This window comes from Petromyzon marinus, chromosome 3 (genome assembly GCF_048934315.1).
Source record: "Petromyzon marinus isolate PM22_M1 ecotype Great Lakes invasive population chromosome 3, UKy_Petmar_22M1.pri1.0, whole genome shotgun sequence".
Lineage (NCBI taxonomy): Eukaryota > Metazoa > Chordata > Hyperoartia > Petromyzontiformes > Petromyzontidae > Petromyzon > Petromyzon marinus.
This window is the reverse complement of record NC_133669.1, coordinates 13,085,046-13,106,687: the sequence shown is the minus strand read 5'-3', so window position 1 is coordinate 13,106,687 and position 21,642 is coordinate 13,085,046.

Here is a 21,642-nt window from a genome sequence, read left to right as displayed (position 1 = left end):
TGGTCGACAGTCAGGGAGAACACGGGGGGAGGGGGGGTGACATCACCATCGTGGGTGCATGTGGATTAGGTGTCAAGGCGTCTGCTATACATTTGAGACCATGCCACCACTTCCCCATATTAGGATGGACAGTGGTAAAGAGCCTGAACGAAATGGCAACAATTATGCAAAATAATTCACACAAAATGTTTACAAGTGGCTATAAATTATGTTTTTTTATCAATCCAATTTGTGGCACATACATGTATTCCAAACATATTCTCCTTAATTTTGGCCATACAAAATCGGTTAATGAATTATTTTCATAACACATTCACGTGTTATATACCCCAGCTTGGCAAACAACACTGACGTTTCAATACATGTTGTACATGTAATTGCCGGCTACTAAAAAACTAAAACCGACATGATTTGGAACCATTTTAACAATATTTTATATGAAGGTGATTTATATTGGAAGTGGAGCAAGAGCTTTATGGACTTTTTTGGCATTGCTGAAAACCTAAACAAATTTAAAGCCTTTCTTGAAACCTTGGGCTAACAGTATGCACTGAATTTGAAACGAGAAGGGAAAATCTGGTGAAATTCCAAAAGCACTTTTTTTGACCACTTCTTTGCCCATCTGGATAGCACGTTTAACCCGAGTGCAAACAATTTATCAGATGCCATCTCACTGGCCCTGAATGTTCTTGAAGCGAAAGCCCAAAAGCAAAACATCGGCACAAGACAGTGCCTGATCCCTACCACAGGGCATAATAACTTCAGGATCCCCTAAAGCATACAAAAAAGGTCCATGTTGACCCAAGGCTGAATAAATATTTTACCTAAGGCCCCAAGACATCCTTGCAGCTCTATGATCTTGTCATGAAACTCCATTAAAGCATACGAGATAATTTTCGATTCCAATAGATGTTGAAGATTTCAACAATTGCTGCATGATGGATGGTGCATGATGCAGACAATAAGGTAATGCTCACTTTTAACAGTGGGAAACCTGCTGAGCAGTCTGTGTTTGGAAGAGGCTGCAGGAGGTTTGGACACATGGAGAGTACAAGCATAGGCCTTATATAGTATCAGTCATGTGTAACTAGAAATGTAAGATGTAAGTGAGCTCATTTTTCCTGTGCCATTTTAGAGAACATGAGGAGATAGAGTTTATGATCACACAACCTTAACTCTGCTTTAGAGTTTGTATTTATTATATACCATCACCTCCATATGCTTTCATCTCTTGTAGCAGAAACAACCCCCATATGTTACGATCGGCATAAGCGAATGTATATAAACATGCGTACAGTGCATAAACACTCTATATGGTGCACACCTGCGACCCGACCTAACCATATGGCCATGGTGTTTGTAGCTGAAATTATAAAATAAAAGCAAAAATAGTCACCAGACTAAGAACATGTGCTTAATGAAAACAAAAAATGGTTACTAGCTTTGTGGACAGTTAATTTGCACATTTGTCCTGGCATGAGCTGTGTTGGGTGTTTAAAGCACTGGTTGTTCCAAGTCATCCACGTATTGTCATTTGGCACACATTGTCTGCCGCCTGCATTATGAGTACAATTCTGTATAATGTGCATCGCTGCTGCCAGAGTAAATCAATGTGTGTGGGAGGAGATGCATTTTGGCACAAATGGCAACCAATAAAACAACTCTCGTGTCAAAACACACTGACCTCAATAATTCTAAATATTAAAACGTTACAAACAGCCTTTTTTTTCAGAAAATATATTTACCTTCACATGAGCGTACTTCAGTTCTGAATAGAGTATATCTGTGTAACATATTGGGTGGGATTATGTACATGCGGTGCACATATATTTCAAAATAATGCCTTTAGAATGGCAGTCATTATTTAAAATTGTCATAGCAGAGATCAATCAAGATGTGTTAGCCGCTCACAGAGTTGCATGTTTTACTCCAGTCAATGTCGATTCACCCCAATCAATGCATACGAGACAAAACGACGCTGCTACTCTCTCATGTCTTGCCAAACACAAAGCTACAAGGAACATTTGTAAATGTGTCATCAATCAAGGACAACTTAAATCTTTAATTCACAAATGCAAGGAACTGACATCCTGTCAGATTGGCCCTCATCCATTCTGCTCGTATGCCAAAGATGTTGCAAACTAAACCTCATTTCCACAAATTGGGCATGAACCTGGGTCCGTAATTCTTGACACAAAAGACAAATCCAATCTCTTTGGATCATATTTTGCAGCAAAGTTGGCTCTTGATGACAAAAATGAACCTCCACCTATGGTGATTCCTACGAACAGTCAGATGAAATAACTAAGAATCACATTGTATGATGTACATTGGCTACTATCCAAATGTAATTCTTCTCAGGTTTGTGGTCCCAATGGTATACCAGGCATTTTGCTTCAAATGTGTGCTCTAGCATCTTCACCAGTTATTTGTAGACTCTTTAAGCTCTCATACTGTACTCACGCTGCACCAACAACTTGGAAGTTAGCTCGGTTCCTGCCCTGCCACAAAAAAAAATGTGTGACCATCTTGCACGAGTAACTATCGTTTGATCACTTTTGATTTTGCTTTATTGCCATGCAAATTGTTAGAATCGCCTATCATCAACAATCAGCTCCTCCGTAACTTGGAATCATTATCGTTTCTTCGTGATCACCAGTGTGGATTCCATCAAGGACGTTCTGGAGGTGAACTTGTGTGACTTATGTTTGGAGCTCAAGTCTTCAACATTGTGGAGTCTATAATCATGGCCTTGTAATTTCTAAAGAATTTTATTGTGACTGGAATCCTATACTAACTGAAGAGCTAGCATATTTTAGAATCCACTCTCACCTGCATATGTGGATTTCCAGCTTTTTAACTGATAAGTCAATATGTGGCACTTGATGGCAGCCAGTCTGATGGTACCTTCACCATTCATGCTGATGTTCCACAATGATATTGACTCGCACATTATTGCTTCTTTTTATTCATACATTATTATATTCCACTCACACTGTGATCCACTCCTTTGCAGATAAAACTGCACATCACTCACCATAATCATTTCATGCTCAAGCTAAAAGTAATAGACATGCAGCTATTACTTTTAGCTGCTCAATGCACACTTACTTCACAATCAATCACCAGACTTGAAAACAATGCTCGATTGGGGTGACAAAAACCAGGTCACAACAATTCAATAATAAAAATCCCAATGAATGGTATAATATTACGTAAGTGCTGGCAATGCCACAGTTCGTCCCCCATCATATTGAACAATGATATTTTTACCCATAGTAAAACCACTCCAGTAATCCACTTGACATGTTGGGCCTAGATTCAACAAGCATGATTTTAAAAGAAGATTTAAAAACATATTTTTAGGAAACCTGGATTACATAAGCTAAGACAAAAGCAGATACAGAAAAACAACAGAACAATACTTGCAATTAATATGAAATGCCATGAAAAAAACAATTAGTTTATAAAAGGCACGGATTTTCTTAGCACAAATCTGTAATATAAGTAATCACAAACTAAGGTGAAATTGGAGGCAATACTCACTATCCCTTCTGATTTCAATGATAGGTTCCTGATTTTCAAAATATGTTACTGCATACCGATTTTCAAAAGCTCAAAATACTCCAAGGTAAACACATATAGTTTTACACTTTGGAAATCAGTATGCGGAAAGAGCTGGAAAGTATGTAATACTAATAAAAAATTGGTGATGGTTGGTGAGGATGATAACAGCATACAAAAATAAATCAACAAAGAAACATCTCTAAGCATACTTTTTTAGGCATGATAAATCTAGTTAAGTATTAACAGTGAAACAGAGTTGAAGCTATGCTCTTGCCCAGATCGGGCGGGGCATGGGAGAGAGAGAGCCCAGAGCAGGAAATTCCAGTTACATCTTTGCGCTGGGTGCTGTGATCACAGAGCCCTGGGGGTAGAGAGGCGCAGGGATGGCCTAGGAACGGATGAGATTGCTGGTGCTGGTCAGAAGAGACAGTGGGAAGCTTTGGGAGGGAGGCTGGGGTGAGGTGGGGAGGGGACTACAGCAGGGAAAATTTCTGCCACGATTGGCCATTCATATCGAGGCCTCCGTGGGTCAGCCACGATGGTAGTGTTCTGAAGCAGTTAGTGGACTCGTTATGTTACGTTATCGGCTCACCAGATGGACACCATAATAAAACGGAGCCAGAAAGTTTTTTAGTCAACTTTTGCATGTTCAACTTTGTTGTTATTTTGTGGCTCTAGATTGTAACTAAATATTTGTCACACTTGAACTACTGAGATCAAACTAAAGTCAAATCAAGTTAAAAGTCTAATTGATTTTTTTTTAATATGTGGAGACTTTCTGACACAAATCTGCCTCTCAAAGCGCCATACTATGTCATGCAACTCTTGGCCTTTTTATAATATTTATTTTTACAGCATGAAATTCACATGCGCTAATTTACAATTCACATTTTAGCCAATGAAAATGGTAACATTAAATATGTTTAAATGCAGTAATGCTAAATAAATATGTAACCAATCAATTAAAAACTTTAATAATATCAGACAGACTGAGTTTGTGGAATTTACACTTCCAGAATATATATTGCATGGCACGATACAATAGAGCAATTTAGTTTTGCCATGCATTGCTATTATATTTCTTACCACAGACCATGTAGCATATGTTGACTTCATTAAATACCGTAGAGGTTTTGATATAATGGCCACCCACTTGCATGTGTCTAGCTCTTAGAGTCGTAGCACCCGGGCACCTAACTGTGGAGGCTTCTTTACTTACTTTACTGCTTCAGTTTCAACTGTTGTGTATTATTTTTAGTGTTTGAATTATGTCAGATTACACGGTATTTAGTTGTTTAACCTCTGTTTGCCATGTGGCCACCAACCTACGCCTGGCTGTAAACCTGTCAATAAAGTACAGGTTTATTATTGTAAGTATTGAGCTTAGGAATAAAATACACCAAAAAGGTTTTAAATCCCTTAAGTCAAAAAAAATTAAACAGAAATAAGTATGAAACAATAACCGAAGGTCCCATTCAGTCTGGAATGAAAATGCTTTTTCAACAATTATTGCATGGGGACCTTTTAAGAGTACTATATATAAGTTTACAATAAAAATGCAATAGCCAATACGTTTTTGCATGTCGTTCGGTTGTAATTCATTGGATATATACGTAGAGCACATGAAGGCATGTAATTTAAATCGATAACAAAAACCCTTTACTAAAAACAGCTTTAAATGTCAGCAGCCAAAGTCCACATGTGTCCAAGTAAATACTGTACAGTCTTATACTCTGGCTGCACATATAGTACAAAACAGATTTGCTATTAAAGTCTGGAATCAATTATGACAATTATATAAACCCATTATTCAAAATTCGTAAGCTTAAATTCGCTCACCAACATCAAAGGATAAAACAATAGTAGTGCAATGATGCAAACACTTACCCCATCCAGCAGGCAATTTCATGAATTGTCATGATTGAGGAGAACAATTTGAAGAGTGTGATGAATGCAGTGGCCTTCTTGTGCTTGTAAGAGTGATGTAAACCCATCACATACAGCATACATAAATCCCAAAATAATCTTACACATGGAATTTGAGCTTAAGAATCAATATCAATCAATTCATTTATGGGCAGTCATACACAGTAAATAACACTGTGTACTGACTGTAAGACGTATCCAGGAGATAAAAAAAAATGTTGAGCTGATAGGGGATTCAACATCACAATATTAGACGATTACAAGCTCAAGCTGGCACGTACGCAGTTATGAAAAAGACAATGATAAATAATAAGACCCGTAATTTGTCAATAATACTGCATTCTACTAAAAGTAATACAAATGCGTTTCTTGTAAAAATGTGCATATATTTAAGCATGCACTTCGTGTAAATACAAAAAAAGTGCAACACTCTACATGCAACATGCAAAAATATTTGCAAGTGCAGTACAGCACTGTTAAAGTTTTTTTCGTACTATTTTGGGCATTTGTATAGAGTACACAGAACTCACTCTCAAACACTTTCCCTATGTATGGACAGTGTTATTTTACCTGGGGGAAATAAAGGTGTATACATTCATAGTGTTATTAGACTCAACACCTAATACTTGTAAATTAGACTGAAATAGCTATCCATTAGCTTGATTGATTACCAGAAGCGGCATGTGGAAAATCCTCAGCGGCGATTTAAGTGAAATAATCAAAGCGAATGCATGGTTCAATTTCCTTCCAGTGCTGGCCAATCAGGATGCTTGCAGTAGCGTTCCCCCCCCCTCCCATCTGTTCCCACTGCCTGTGATGTGCCTGAATTGAGATATACATTGCTTTGGCTGATTATTTCCTTTGTAAAACACATGCAGTTGTGAGCAATAACTCATGCCAGTAGACAGAGAAATAACTTAAGGAAGATAAATGTTTTTGCAGGCCTTGGGATCCTTGGCCTATCACACTTTAGTGTCTGCTGCGTTTTCTTTCCTAGCCCAACACCACACTGTTAAAGCCTCATTTCAAATATATTTTCCTGGCAACACTGCATCCACCAGTAACTTATCCTTTAAACAATAGTATAATTCAAGATTGTAAGCCTATTACAGTGCAAGCACACATTTGCCTCTGACAGTTGTCGCCTATGAAACGTTTACAACTAAGCAGCCATTACAATCCAGTGATGGTGCAATGTTTAGCACACTGTGCTGTGGCCTGAGTTCAATTCCTTGCCACCGTTCACCTTAGTGGGGAGTGATGAATGATGAATTAAAGAAAATCACACAAACCTTGCCTTCACTTCTCAATGAACATAAGACTGGGCATGAGCCCAAACGAGAATGCAACTTGTCCAATCTTTGTGTGTGTGTTTGCTATCCCCCCCACCCCCCTCCAATGTTATCCCGATTGGTGTCACATCATGAACAATCTATTTGGATTTTATTCGGATTTTTCAGAGAGCAGTGCAACCATTCACGTTAGAGAATGGCACACGGGAGCAGATATTACAGAGCTACATCTGAGATCCCTTCAAGTGACCACTGGTCCACACAGTAAAGGGCAGCACTTTCCCACCTCCTCTGCAAAGAAAAGTAATGTTTGTCCCATGACAGCCAACTTAATCTTGAGAGCTGGCATTTATCCACGTTCAGGGTGGAGAACCAACTTGAATGTGATGTTTTTTTTTTGGTGCAGTCATTGGCGACTAGGCTGAAACCATTACCTCACTACACTAGAGAACCCAGTTAGATGACAGATGGCTGCCTCAATGTGAAGACAGAATCTCAGCGGTGCCCGCTCAGTGACCTGACATCTGAGCCACTCGGCCACCTCTAACTTATCCAATTGTGAGCCCTCATGAGGAATAAACTCATCTGTGTCTCTCATATTAAAGACCGCCAGCTGACCAAGTTTTGGCCCTTGCGACGGACATTGAGGCCGGATTCCAGAAGAAACCCTATCTTTGTGGACTTGTCATCGGCCTACGACAAGGTCTGGATTAAGACCTTGATGATGAAGTTCGCAAGGACCATTCCTTTCCTCGAAACATACACCTGATATGGACGATGCTGAGCAATAGGTGACTGCGTGTCTATATGGGCGACCAAGCCAGCTCACCCTGATTCCTCAACAATGCATTGCCACAAGGTTCAATACTCCCGCCAATGCTCTTCAATATCTACACCAGTTAAATGCCACCAAACTGGGTCATGCAATTTGTATATGCGGATATCCTTTCCCTGGCAATGCAAGCAGCCACTTTCAATGACACTGAATCCACTCTGACCAAAAACCTAAACAATATGGGGGAATATTTACAGAAATGGAGGGTCAAGCCAAATCCCCACAAAACAACAGTTACTGTATTTCGTCTTAATAATAGGAGCACCAAGCACACTCTTGAAGTAACCTTCCGTGGCAACACTGTGCGACACGACCCCACTCCAACCTATCTTGGAATGAAGCTGGACCATACGCTAACCTTCCATAACCACCTTAAAAAGGTAGCCGCCAAGACCAAAACAAGGGTCAACTGGTTCAGAAACTGGAAAGCACAGCTGAGAAGCATCAGCACCAGTGCTATGGACATCAACGAATGACCTTGTGTACTCTGTAGCCAAATACTGTGCACCAGAATGGACCAGAAGTGGTCACACTCAAGTTATTGATGTCCAACTGAACACCACAATTCGATGTTTCAAGTCGACCCCAACACCCTGATTGCACATGGTGTCACACATCTCTCCCCCACCCAACCCGCCGCAATGCGGCAACCCTCCGGGAAGTCTTGCGAATTGAGGAAAACAATCTCCTTCCCATTCATCAGGACCTCAATAACATGCCTCGTCATCGCTTGAAGTCACGTTAGCCCTGTTGGACCCATGCGTTTAACCTTGATGAAGCCTGGAGAGCTAAATGGAGTTCAAATATCTCAAGAACACTTTGTGAAAGACCCAACGCAGGAGATCCCTGGGTTTAATCTACCACGAAGCTCATGGTCCACCCTAAATTGCATCTGCATAAACCTTGGCAGATGCAAAAGTTGAAAATGTAAAACTCTACAATGTGCGACTGTGGTCATCCAGAACAGACCATAGAACATATAACCGACGCAATGCCCGATCCACAAATATGAAGGAGACATCACAGCTACACACTCCGCTACTCCTGACGTGGTTATCTGGCTTGACCAGCTAAATACAAAATTGTAGTTGTTGCTCTTCTTCTACACCCACCATACAAAGGAAAATAAGACACTGAAAGACTGAGCATAACTTGTCAGCTATTAAACTAGTAACCTATTTTAATGTTTTGCCTCAAAATATTACCAAAGCATCATTAACAATAATATACAGTGGCCCAAAAGTCAGGACACATAGGGCGATTATATTTATTGAAACAAATCACATGGGGTTATTGAATAAAATTTAACAAATGTTCAAAATAACTGCCATTAACATTAATGTATGGACAAATTATATTTTGAAATAAATTCAGGACCTTTAAAAAAAAACACAGCTGCCTTCTTTCGCATACATAAAAACTAATTGAACTCGTTTGTCTGCAGTCAATTTTATTTCCATTTTTAAATGGCATCTGAAAAGGAAGAAGAAAAACATATTGATAATGATAATAGATACAATATTCACTTATAGAATAAACAATTAAAATATGTTAATGCCAGTGTTATGATAAATGAAATAACGCTATATGGCCTGACTTTTGGACCACTATGTATCAGCAAAAGTAACCGAATGTGGTCTCAGATTCCGAAATCTGAAAATATATCACAAATAAGCAAGAGAGATGGAGTTACACTTTTTGCATCCATTGAAATCTTACACAGCTGCACCTAGCATCGGTTAGTGTAAACATGCCAAATTGCAGCTATAAATACCAGGATTTTTTATTCAGCATATTGATGTGATGGAAAACAGTTCACCTCACGTTACATGAACTTTTGTTTAACTTTTAATTTTAGTATTCAAATTACTATACACAAAGGAAAACATTTATGTGAAGCTTCATTTCATCTACAGTGTAGAGTGGTAACAATCGTCCACTTTGCTTCGTGTTTCCTATTACAAACGAATAAAGAATGATGAAATGTGTTCTGTAATCTAAGACAGCCATTGAGCTTTAGCACACGCTGACGAAAATGATCATAGTGTGCATCTCAGTATACAGAGATAGAGTATTCAAAACTTCAAATGAAGTTAATAGTGCATCAGAAATGATTACTTGCATATAACACTGCGTAACATTTTTTTCCTGGGTAGTAAGTATTATTTCCTAATTTCTTATGCCTCAAAAGTATAGAAAATGGCTATTATTCCCCACAAACTTTGCTTTTGTGGCAAGGACATTGATGTTTTGAAATTTACCTATTTTCCAAAACATTCCAGATAGATTCAGTGCTCACTAAACTTGGAGTAACTTTTAGAACATTCTAGAACTTTCCAGTAATACAAATAGTAATATAAATACAGGGGCCTTAAGCCAACTAGTTCAGTTTAGTTCCAGCTGCCTAAGTGGATACATATCTGCATTTTTCTGAGATGGCATCAAGAGGCTGCAAGCATCCGGCAGACGCATTTTGCGATGTCTGTGGCCAATTTATCAAAACGAGAGCGAAAAAGTACTTTGTGGAAGCATCTGCTAAGATGTGTGAGGCCTACAAAGCATATTTCGGCATGCCTGTCGGGGATCAAGACAAACCCTGGGCACCTCATTTCACCTGCGAGCAATGAAAAACAACTCTGGAAGGTAAGATGGAAAATTGTTGCTCGGAATGTTACGTTATGAAATTTGTTAAAATGTTTAAAATTGTAAAAGTTTTTAACTTAAAAATGTTTTACAATTTTCAATGTTATCGAAAAAATATATATAATATATGAAAAATGTTGCAAGAATCTCTTACACCAGGATATACTGGACTTTGAATGCCGCTACCAAGGACAGTATAACGAGAACATGATGGCAGACTATATTTGGGGGCTGATTCATGAAAGTGATTTACAGTATAATCGTAAATCTCGAAAAATTACTCACTTCTAAATCTTTTGTGGTAATTTTTGTATTACTTTAGTATGAGTACATGTTAATTTTGATTCATGTGTTTTTTCTAACTTCACGTGAACGAAAAAGACACAAATTCGCCCGTTTTTTCATTGAAAATAGGTAAAATTAAAAATATCAATGTCATGGTCACAAAAGCAAAGTTTGTGGGGAATAATAGCCATTTTCTATACTTTTTAGGCGTAAGCAATTTGGAAATAACACTTACTACCCAGGAACAAAAATTGTGTTACATAGTGTAATCATTGTGTGCTATCTGCTGTGACGTAAGGTTCAGAAGCATAACCGTTGACGAAAAATCGAGAACAAACAATGTAAAGGGCACAAAGAAGCGTGGATATAAGCATGATTGGAATTACATTGAGAGGAACACAAAGTGGAGCATGGTGATTAGAGAACATACGCAAGTTAATGACATCATCCAAACCGTTCAGATAAGTAGGTGGGCTTGGCCAGTACACGTCACTAGAAGGGACGGTGGACGACCGTCGAGAATAATAACGGAGTGGCAGCCAAGGAATGGAACGCATCTGAGAGGACCTCCACCTACGGAGATGGAGCGATGAAAGACTTTGTGTGCAGGTGTTATGTGGATTATTACATCGCAGGATTGTGAGAGGTGGCGTTGCCTTGGGGTAGCCTTCATCCAGCAGTGGACTGACCATGGCTGCTGATGATAATATACAGCATGACACGACAAAGGCAACAAAGGGTGTCTTAGCTGCTGTGCTTGTAACTGCATATTTACTACGATCGTATACCAATATTACATGCTGCCTTGACAAATTGAACAGCAGGGCTCACAGCAAATAGTGTGATATTCACGAAAACAATTAATTTCCTTCCACAAGGAGCATTTAAACGACTCAGTGCATTATTTCGTACAACTGAGGTTCCATTGGACGTACAAGCTCTCACACTGCATTCAACAGCTTCTGAGTAGAAAGTGATTTGGATTCAATACACAAATATATGGGCAAAAAAAACTTGGCTTTGGTCGCAATTTTTTTTAAACTCGTCGAGTTAATCCAGAATAACGTTTTTTTGGATTAGATCGTGTAAGTATAAATGTGTCGTAAATCCACCTTCAAACTAGATCTATCAAATAATTCGTTTTCAGGGGGGAAATAATAGGAGCCTTGCTCTGCATGAAACCAACAGCTACATCATTGAGTTGTCAGCCACAATGTGATTTTAACTGGTTGTGTCAAAGCAATTCCGTGATCTGTGTTTATGCATGTTCAGAGATTTTTTCATATTGAATATGCTTTTGCAAGAATGATGTTGGTGAGCACAGTCACAGATATTGTTATTTATTTTATTTTCTTGCAGGTACACTCATTAATACACTTTGGATTTTGGAGCAATTACACCAGCAGACAATAGTGTAGATTTCTGTCGCTGGAATCTCAACAAATGACTCTGCAGCATACGGATAGCTTATCAACCGTGGGGCTACAACTCCAATCATCATAATCATCATGTGTCGCCCACAATCTGAGGATTTACAGTCATAGATCTCCAACTCTTTCTCATCGTCTGCCTTTGTGAACCAACCACCTCAACATATAGACTAATTTCTTGGTCTCCCTTTCAATCGTTTTCCCTTCATCTTACCAGTAACGCAACACGTTGCATTCCTCCTGCCTTGTAAACGTGGCCACCCTTATCTCTGTAACCTTTATAAGTTGATGACTTTTCTTTTCTCTTCGGAATACTTTTGCATCGTGTGTCCATCAATGTTTTAACCCGCTGCTTTTGAGCATTCTCATTAGAATGCACATGCATTTGTTTGTACCAGACAGCTTTTGTTCCATCCCTTTACTAACTATCGTTGTTTCACAGCCATACGGCAATGTTGACCAAACGTAACATTTTATCACCCTCGTCTGTGTCTAATGTGCAAACACCGTGCAAAATGGCTTAGTGGCAAGCCCGCTAACAATGAGGCTCTCCCGTTGCCTGAATATGGACACTTATCAGCATGGCATGCCATGGTATGTCACACTGCCTTGCCTTTGTAGGACCACTATGAACGGACACTGAGTCTGAGTCTACGCTATGCTGTGCAAGTAAAGAAAGCATTGCCTACCCATATGTCAGGCAGATGGTATGTTTGTGTTGGGAACGGCGGCTCAGGTGGTAGATGAGACGTCTTCGAATGACGTCTGTACACGTGGCCAGGGGTCGTCTGCAATATACGTCATATTGTGAGAGCCGTGAGTTCGTAGATGTATAAAGCTAGGGCAGATTTAGCAATACAATACGGAAAATATATGCTATTGTTGTGAAGACCAAACTTATGGCTGCTCATCTTCAGCAGCCATTATCACTGCTGGATGAAGACCACCACCATCTCTGGTTGTCACGTGATTAAATTATCTCTTGGACTCCTCTCCGTGAGCTGGTTTCGTTGCTACGTTTCCCTTGTGGAAGGGATATTATTTGATTTATCTGCCACTCCGTCATTAGTCTGGACCACCAGCCATCATTCCTTCTCGCAGTGTATCTTGTCCAAAACCCACTTGGATATGTTCTCTGATCTATGCGTTACTATTTACATATTTCATTAAGATACATACTCAATCGCATTTACTTCCAGAGACATGAGTATTTCCATGGAATGTTGCTTTGTTTATAATAAATTATTCAAAATGTTGCTTTGCACATATAATATGAACAGACGTGGATGTGTGTACTAGATATGTGTGAATATTTATTTCGGAAAACGTATATTTGTTACTATGGTACCAAAAGTGACTAAAACATTTCCCATTGATGATTATATTTCTGCAAATTTATGACCTTCTAGGTTTTATAAAAGTGTTCGCTTTTGAGCAAGTATATTACATATAGGTGTGTCGATTCTATGAGCATAAGCATTCATTGTTCAACAGTAGCCTTTTTATTTTCATGTTACAATGAAAAAAAACCCTGTAAATCTAAAAAAAACTATCATTATACAATGCACAGAGTGTTTATTTAATTGCTACAAAAATTACCTGGCTGATGTAATGAGGTTTCACAGCATTAAATATTTTATCCGTAGAGAAATAACATTGCCTTTGGCATGAACAGCAAACTGGGCCATGTATTAATACATCAGCATTTTGTCATGTTATAGTGGCTGACATAATTAGAGCTTAATTAGGAGTCATGTTAATTTGAACAGATAGCACTAAACTGCAACTACCATTGATTAAACATAGCATTAAAGGTTATCTTAGCAAAGCAAAGGAATGCATAAGGATCAAATATATCCACATTTGGCCATTTTCCACAGTAGTACTTACCCATATTTCAGAGCTACTTAATGTTGAACCTCTTGAACTTCTTTCACACCGTACGTAGCCAGCCATGCTCATCATCATCTTCTATTCAAGAAAAATGCCAATTAATTTTGATTTAAAGCTTTCGTGACTGCAGGGATTCATATTTTGATTCTTTCGGTAAAGTCACGTAGAAGGGAAACAATAAAATAATACAAATATAATGCAATAAAATTCTCACGACGTTTCGACTGCAACCCAAGCAATCATCACCAGGTGTGAAAACCACAACAAGAAAATTCGAATGTTGTTTTTTCAAAATTATTTTATTGTTTCCCTTCTACGTGACTTTACCGAAAGAACCAAGAAAAAAAATTCCATTGTTCAAAATGATATCATTAATTGAAAGGTAGCACGAAGTACACTTTTACATCTGCTAAAGCAAATGAAATATTCCAAACTAAAAACAGTTATATTTCGTACATTTTCCAACGACCTCTTTATAAGGCTTCACACTGGTTGAAGTGCTAACATTTATGTTATATATAAGCCTCGTATGTAAAATAACAAAAGAATCGTGTCGCCCGTTCAGCCGCTGAAAATCTTTGGGTGCAAACTAACCGTCGAATTTTGAAACGGCATTCGTCTCGCCACAATCAGTGCATCATGAAGTTTCAAGGACAGAACGATGTGTTTTAATGAGATCATCCGCTTGTCTGCTGGACGCATTAATATGTTTTTCATCATCGGAGTCAATATGACATCGTTGCAAAGGTGCCATGGGAGCTTATAAAAATCACTCTTTCAGGTAACATTCAGGGTAGGGGGGGGAAGGAAAATTATTTGACATCTGTGTGATGGCTCGACTCAGCCATTTTCTCATCTGGGTAGCTAGCGATTGCCAAGCTCCCACCCGGTGTTATTCTAAAATATGATTGACTGCCAGCATTGGCTGCCAGCTTCCATCCTCCAACAACAAAGAAAACAGCCTCCTTTGGCCAATAATAAAAAAATGGCCCCGCTCTTTCGTTCTTTTTTTCCCTTTCCCTGACACCCACACAGTTGCAATATTTGTTTTATAGTCTGCCAAAGGTTCACTTTAAATTTTGGAGAAGTGTTATAGCAACCAACGAGTGTTGTTCTATTTTTTTCTTCTCTTAATTGTTTTAAGAGAATGTCATGCCATGATTAACCTGCAATGTTGCGTTTTACCTTGATGCGACTCGTGATTTTGCTTACTACTATGTAATTTACTGATTCAACATTTTCTCCTTTAGGCACTATGGTTTGTTGCTTTTCTCTATTACCTGCTGTGATGTGTGAATTAGAATCATGGACTTTGACAAATAAAATTTAACTTGAGCTGAAAAGTGTACAACAAAGCAGAGGTGCATGCTTGGAACCACACAGACATGCACATGGATCAGAGAATCTGCACAAGTTAGAGACATTGACCAATATGTGAGTGTGCTCAGGACACATCACTAGAATGGCTGATAGTTGGAGGTTCAGACTCATGACAAATTGGCAGCTCGAGGAGAAAACATGCCTGATTACACGTCCACTAAGGGGAGGGACTGACGAAGGAGCTGGTTGGATCGTGACATGAAGTGAGAGATTGTGACAGATATGGGAAGCATTCTACCAACAGTAGATATATCGTGGCTGATGATGATATTATTACTCTTTGGGTTTTTTCGGTAAAGTCACGTAGGTAAAATGATTACATTTCTCATTTCCCTTATTCAGCATAACTTTTAGAGCAAGCCTTTGCATTGTATTTCTTAGTTTGCAAAATAAGTGGTTTTCAATGCCCATGCTGCCGTGGTTGCTGTTTTTCCTGAGTTTTGGGCATGAAGGTGGAACCAGGGCTTCGTGTGTGTATGCACCATCAATGCTAATGGCTGAATGCCCATTCGTGTATGGAATTAAAATATGTAGTAACAATGAAACCATGGCAATAATATCTGCTAGATTATGTGACTTTAGCATGTTCCACGTGCTGTTGACCTTCCGGCAATATACCTAACTAATCAAGATAGATTTGTATCCAGTGATATAGTATATGCATGAAAAGAGTGTGCAATTCGAAGCGGTGTAGTACCTAGCTTAATTTTTATCTGTTTAAGGTTCCATCACCTACACAATTCAAAGATATTATCTTTCAAACATGGACAAAAATAGATCACTGGACCACTGAGCAACTTGACGACGGAGTGGCATGTTTAGTTTTGCATATGAGTTGAAGTCTGCACATTGAGCCTCAATGGCTCTCTTCCTCACTGTGACTCCCTCATTCCCTGACTGCAATCAATAAACATACTCTCAGACTCAGACTTTATTTCAGCTGGTCATGCCCGTTGGCCCAAAACAGCTTTTTTGCAAGGACGACCACAGCCCAAGACTGACGTTAACGTCTGCTATGGTGCACTCTGTTCCGCCATTTCAAATTAAATGATACTAAACTAAGCATCATGAGGGCAAAGGGGGCATTTAAAAAGTGTCTTTACAATATATATTTATACTGCTTTGCGTTTTTTTTAAAATCTTAGAATATAATGAATAAACACTGAAGCAACGTTAGTTAGTTTTTTTTTCTAGTTTTTCTGCAAGAGCACTGCAGTATATTTGAAAATGTTAAAAGCATTTTATACTTTGTATTTTGATAACTAAACTATGTTTTGATTTTGCAGTCGTACGGATTGCCAATTACTTCTGGAAATATGTACAATAGTGAAAGTTTTTATTTATTTTAAAGTCAGCTATTTAAGAGTGTAGAAAATAAATAAACGATTTCCTTATACATTCCTCATGGATTATCTAATGCAACTGCCCCAATTAACCTAAACATTTAATATGAGCCAATTTGTAGGTTTAATTGGAAATACCGATCATGAAGTGACCAGTTTATACCAATTATATGCTAATTCTGAATCGGGTTGACTTGCTAAACATAAACAAAACGTTTATTATTTAGCTGCTCCTCCAATGAAGTGACCGAATCAAGTTTGACAAGTGTAACAATTTATTGTAAAAAAGTCTGTTTGGTTATTTAAATTGTTTATGTTTTGTGCTTTTACATACCTACTTTTTCTTAATATAAAAATATTAATATTAATAAAGCATATGTATGTAAACAATTGCAGGTTCTAGTCATTCAAAGTGCGTACATGTGTTTATGAAATAAGCTCTGTTTTGTATATGGGACAGCTGGTATTGGGTTTGGACAAAATCCATGAAGACTATTTCAACGCAAACCCCTAAAACCTGATTGGCTCCCAAGAGTTTAACTTGCTGCACTTAGAATCCTTGGCAACTCCTGAACAAAGTAAACATATGGCGAATGTCAAACCTTGGGCAAACAGTATCTTATCCTTGCTTAACCATTTTACCTGCTGTATAAGCATGTAAACAGTGAGTCATACAGATACATTAAATAAAGCATGGCAGTACTCTTGCTTAAGTTAAATGTAGTCCTCATCAAGATAAGCACAAGTCATTAAACGCATAGTTCAACACGTTTGTGTTACCATTCACCGTGCAAGATATTTACGCGGAGGAGTGGTATACTATGCAGCAATGAGGCATTTAACACGATGCCCAAATGCTACGAAGGCCTACGATGACAGAAGCAAAGTGCTGATCGCTTGTGTCACGTCAAACAAGTTAACGGTGTCGGTATTCTTTTCAGTTGTCTGGATTGCTCAACATCTGTAATTGCCTGTAAAAGTGCACAGGCAATAACTTAAAGGAAACGGTCTAAACAGTGATTCCACTTCTTCCCAACACAAATAATTCCCGGTTGAAAGGAGTTCCCACCATTAGATTGCAGGTGTGGAAGGACACGCCGCAAGGTCAGGAGAATGAGGCCAAACAGACACATTTCACGGCAGGCTGCCACTTTCTTAATAAAACGATCACTCTTTTTGTAAACGGGATGGGAAAAGTGGCACTGCAGCTTGTCAAACAATGAGCGTTGACAGTTTGGTCTCGTAGGCGCGGTAGGACTTGGGGTGGAAGCAGGCACCTAAGACCTCTTTATATGTGCTTAATTTAAGGCATACGATCGGATAACGCGTGGAGCGAAAGCAAGCGCTATTAAATATGAATTAACCGTTGTTTGACAATCTCATGCCTGTGTTGTGCCACACTAGCACAGTAGCAGGGCTTTCCTCTAAGGGTACAATTCTATTCATGCATGGCCTTTGTTTTAATTGCAAAATGGCCTCTTGTCAGTTCAAATTATGGCCCTAAAATCAAGGGAATGTGAAAGTCGTGGGCATTTTAGTACTCCAAAGTTTGATCAAGTTAAGCAAACAGCTGTTCATAATGAGAGTAACATTATGCCTGGCAATTAATACACGTGACTGAAATTCCTAAATATTCTGACCACATGTAATCAAAAATGAGCGTTCGTGAAAAGTATGCTAAAAGTATTTTTTCATTCCGATTTCTTATTACATTGAAATAGTTATTGTAATTAATAAAGGTGTTGCAATGTTTGCTGATGGAGATAAGTGTACGACTGTGAGGAGGAATACTACGGGTTTGGAGAATAGCACATTTATCTTTGGTTAAATTAAGTGAGATAAGTGTGCTTGCTAATAGTTACATTCATCATTATTTGAAGGTGTATTGTTAAAACAGTTTTCAATTACAGACAGATTGTTTTAAATTAATACAGAAAAGAAAATATAAACAGTGTTGTACTGGAATTTTTAGTTTTGCTTTACAAAACCAACATCATTTATATGTGTAGGTGAAATCTAGGATTAACATATTGTACTTAAATGTTGTGTTTTAAATACAAATTTACTCCAGGCAGGTTACATATGTCGACTGAATGCTAAACAGCAGTCTATATTGGCAGTTTCTACAATATTTTACTTTTCAAAACTGCCATATGTTTCACACTTTTTAAAATGCCTTAAAATCAAATACTTTTTAATTTGTGTTCACAAGTAAAACATAAATATACCATGAACTAGTGAAAAAGTAAAATATATACCCGGTGTTATTAATAATCACTGCTGCCCGTAAATAATAGGGGTGGAATGATTAACATCTCCGTTCCTCAACGATTCTGTGTCTTGATTTAGTCAGATAGCTGATTCCTTTGTTTCATAATTGAGGTGAATTATAGCACTTCTAGTAAATTATAATTAATCCCACAGTCACAATTAAAGCACATATTTTGAGCTGCAATGGTAACTCTTAAGCATTCACAAGTTTGATCGAACAACCATATCACTCGAAATGCTCCCCATCTCATCAGATCTTGAAAGTTAACTGGCATTATGTCTAGTTAATATTTGAGTACTTGGATGGGTGACCACTGTGGGCTTCCCAGGTGTTATAGGCTTCGGGTAAGGTGTGGCCAGGAGATGTTGAGTGTCACCTCCTATATGCATGGGATTTATCCAGGCGCCCAGGTTTCCTCCCACATGAAGCCAAACACTCATCAGAATGCAATTGGCCAAATAATACAATGTGGGATGCTGACACCCACACATCGGCTTCATAGTGAGTGATGCTTTTTCTAGGTAAATAATTGGCATTAAGATCTACCGGGGAAGGTCAATTGAGTGAATACTGTTCACACATGTTCACCATTTATGGTCGATATTTTGCATATACCATTGGCATAACCATTGTCTCCCTCAAATATTATTATATCGTTGTTATCAGCATTAAATGTATACTTTTAACAAATGGCCATGAATCCAGATGACGGTATTTCATGAAATTACTCAAGCAAGTGCAAAAGCCTCCTATCAAGACTCTTGTCTGAGCAAACAGGGTTTTACGTTACTGGAAAACCCGTCGGCTGCTGGTTCCGCAACTAATACAGCACTTTAAAGCAACAAAGTTCCATGGCCAGTTCCATCTCGCCACGTTGGCGAGATGTAAACTCCCTCGCCTGGTATGCAGGAGGTCGTGGATTTGATCCCGACCCTGTCGCCTGTATATTTGGAGTTTGTATGTTCGCCCCGTGGTTGCGTGTATTTTTCTCCGGGTCCTCTGGTTTTTCCATCCACATTTGTAAAAATGCGTTTAGAGTGTTTGGTTGCTATACATTTCCACGTAATAAGCCACTTTGTTGAGCTATCATTTGTAGCCAGGTCGCTCATGCAAAAAAAAATAACTATATCGCTCAGTTGACCTTACTTTGTAAAAAATTGTTTAGTTTAAATAAAAAATAGTTTAGCTCGAGTTTAATGTCTGAGTTCATCACTGTATTGCAGTCCAGAAAAAAATCAAGGGTCGTTCATTATATTGGGCAGTTCAAATCGCTGATGTGACAATGTTTATGCCATTAATCTTGAGAAAATTTAGTTTCTCGTCTTGCGCGTTATTTATTTTTATTTGTTTTCGCATGTTTTTTTCTCTTTCACTCGATGCCATAAACAATCTTTGTAATATATGCGCACACATTTGTACTTTTTTAAATCATCCAATGGCAAGCAAATGATTAACAACTATCATGTGTGGTCAGCAAATGTGAAATTATCCTGTTAGGGCATTGTCCAGGCCATAGCTCAGTGGGTAACTGCTAGGCACAGCCAGCAGTCGAGACAAAAAAATAGCAGGGGTGGAGCAGGATTAGTCATCATTCTTCAGAAACGAACTGCACGTGTCCAACTTTCCACCAACAACTGGCCTTGCAGCCTGTCAAAATAAATAAGAAAAACCCGATCCTCATTTTTCACTTGTTTTTTTTTGCACTTTTCCCTCCCTTGACTCAGCTTCTCTCCATCTCATTTGCTGTCGACACGCTAGGAAGTTTAGGGTGTATTCCGTGAGCTTACGGTTAGTAGGAGTTCGTAGAGGTCAATTAGGTTCAAAACCCCACCTTGAATTGATGTGTTAAACATTTTGATCAAATACCATAATGCTAAGCAATAAAAAAAACTAAAGTGTTTGTGATATTTTTAGCACGCTTGAGTAATGATCTGATAAAGAAATGTCATCTTTTTTTCTGTATTGCTTAGCAAGTGGATTTTTTTCCCTGTTGAAGAAAAACAATAATGTAACTTTAGAAAGATTAAATTTGGTTCATAAACGTTGCATTTCATCATCATCACCACCACCAAATATTTGCTTAAGCAAGTGAAACCCCCATGTATCTAAAAATGGCAACCTCGGGAAAAATGCATTAGTGTTAATAATAGCTCCAATCACGAAGTAAAATTTTCACAAGTCCAGAAAAAACAAAGCAGTGATGTAATAAAAAGTGTAGCAAAAACAATTATTGCTAGGTTAATAGCATACTAAATTATTTGATTGATTGATTTTGTTTTCAAGTATATTTGAGCTTTACAAGCGCCAGGATCTGATATGTAAACATATCTTTTTAAGAAGCAGTATCAATAGACACTAAAACATTTATGTTACTCTGCTGACTGCTGACAGGGGTTCAATAAACTGCCCTCCCCCGGGGCACTGATGAGATTACAAATGCATAACCATTTTTATTGATTGTCATCATTATGTGCATCAAGCTGCATTTTAACCTAATAAGAGCATCCAGAGGCAGAAAAAACATGACTAAGGTGAAGGAAGACATCGAACAGAGATCATTGGCTATTAACAGATCTGTGAAATTGGTAAATAACAGACATCAGTGGATGGACTTTATCAGACCCATCGTCACTAGTTGCCCAATCAAATCGCTCTTGAAATTAGGCAAATTAATTGCCTGCAACTGCTTTGTGCACATCTCATTGAGTAATTGTGACTGGCCATGCCTTGTATAGCACAACCTCACACATTTCTAGTTTTCTGCACCTCCCACTCA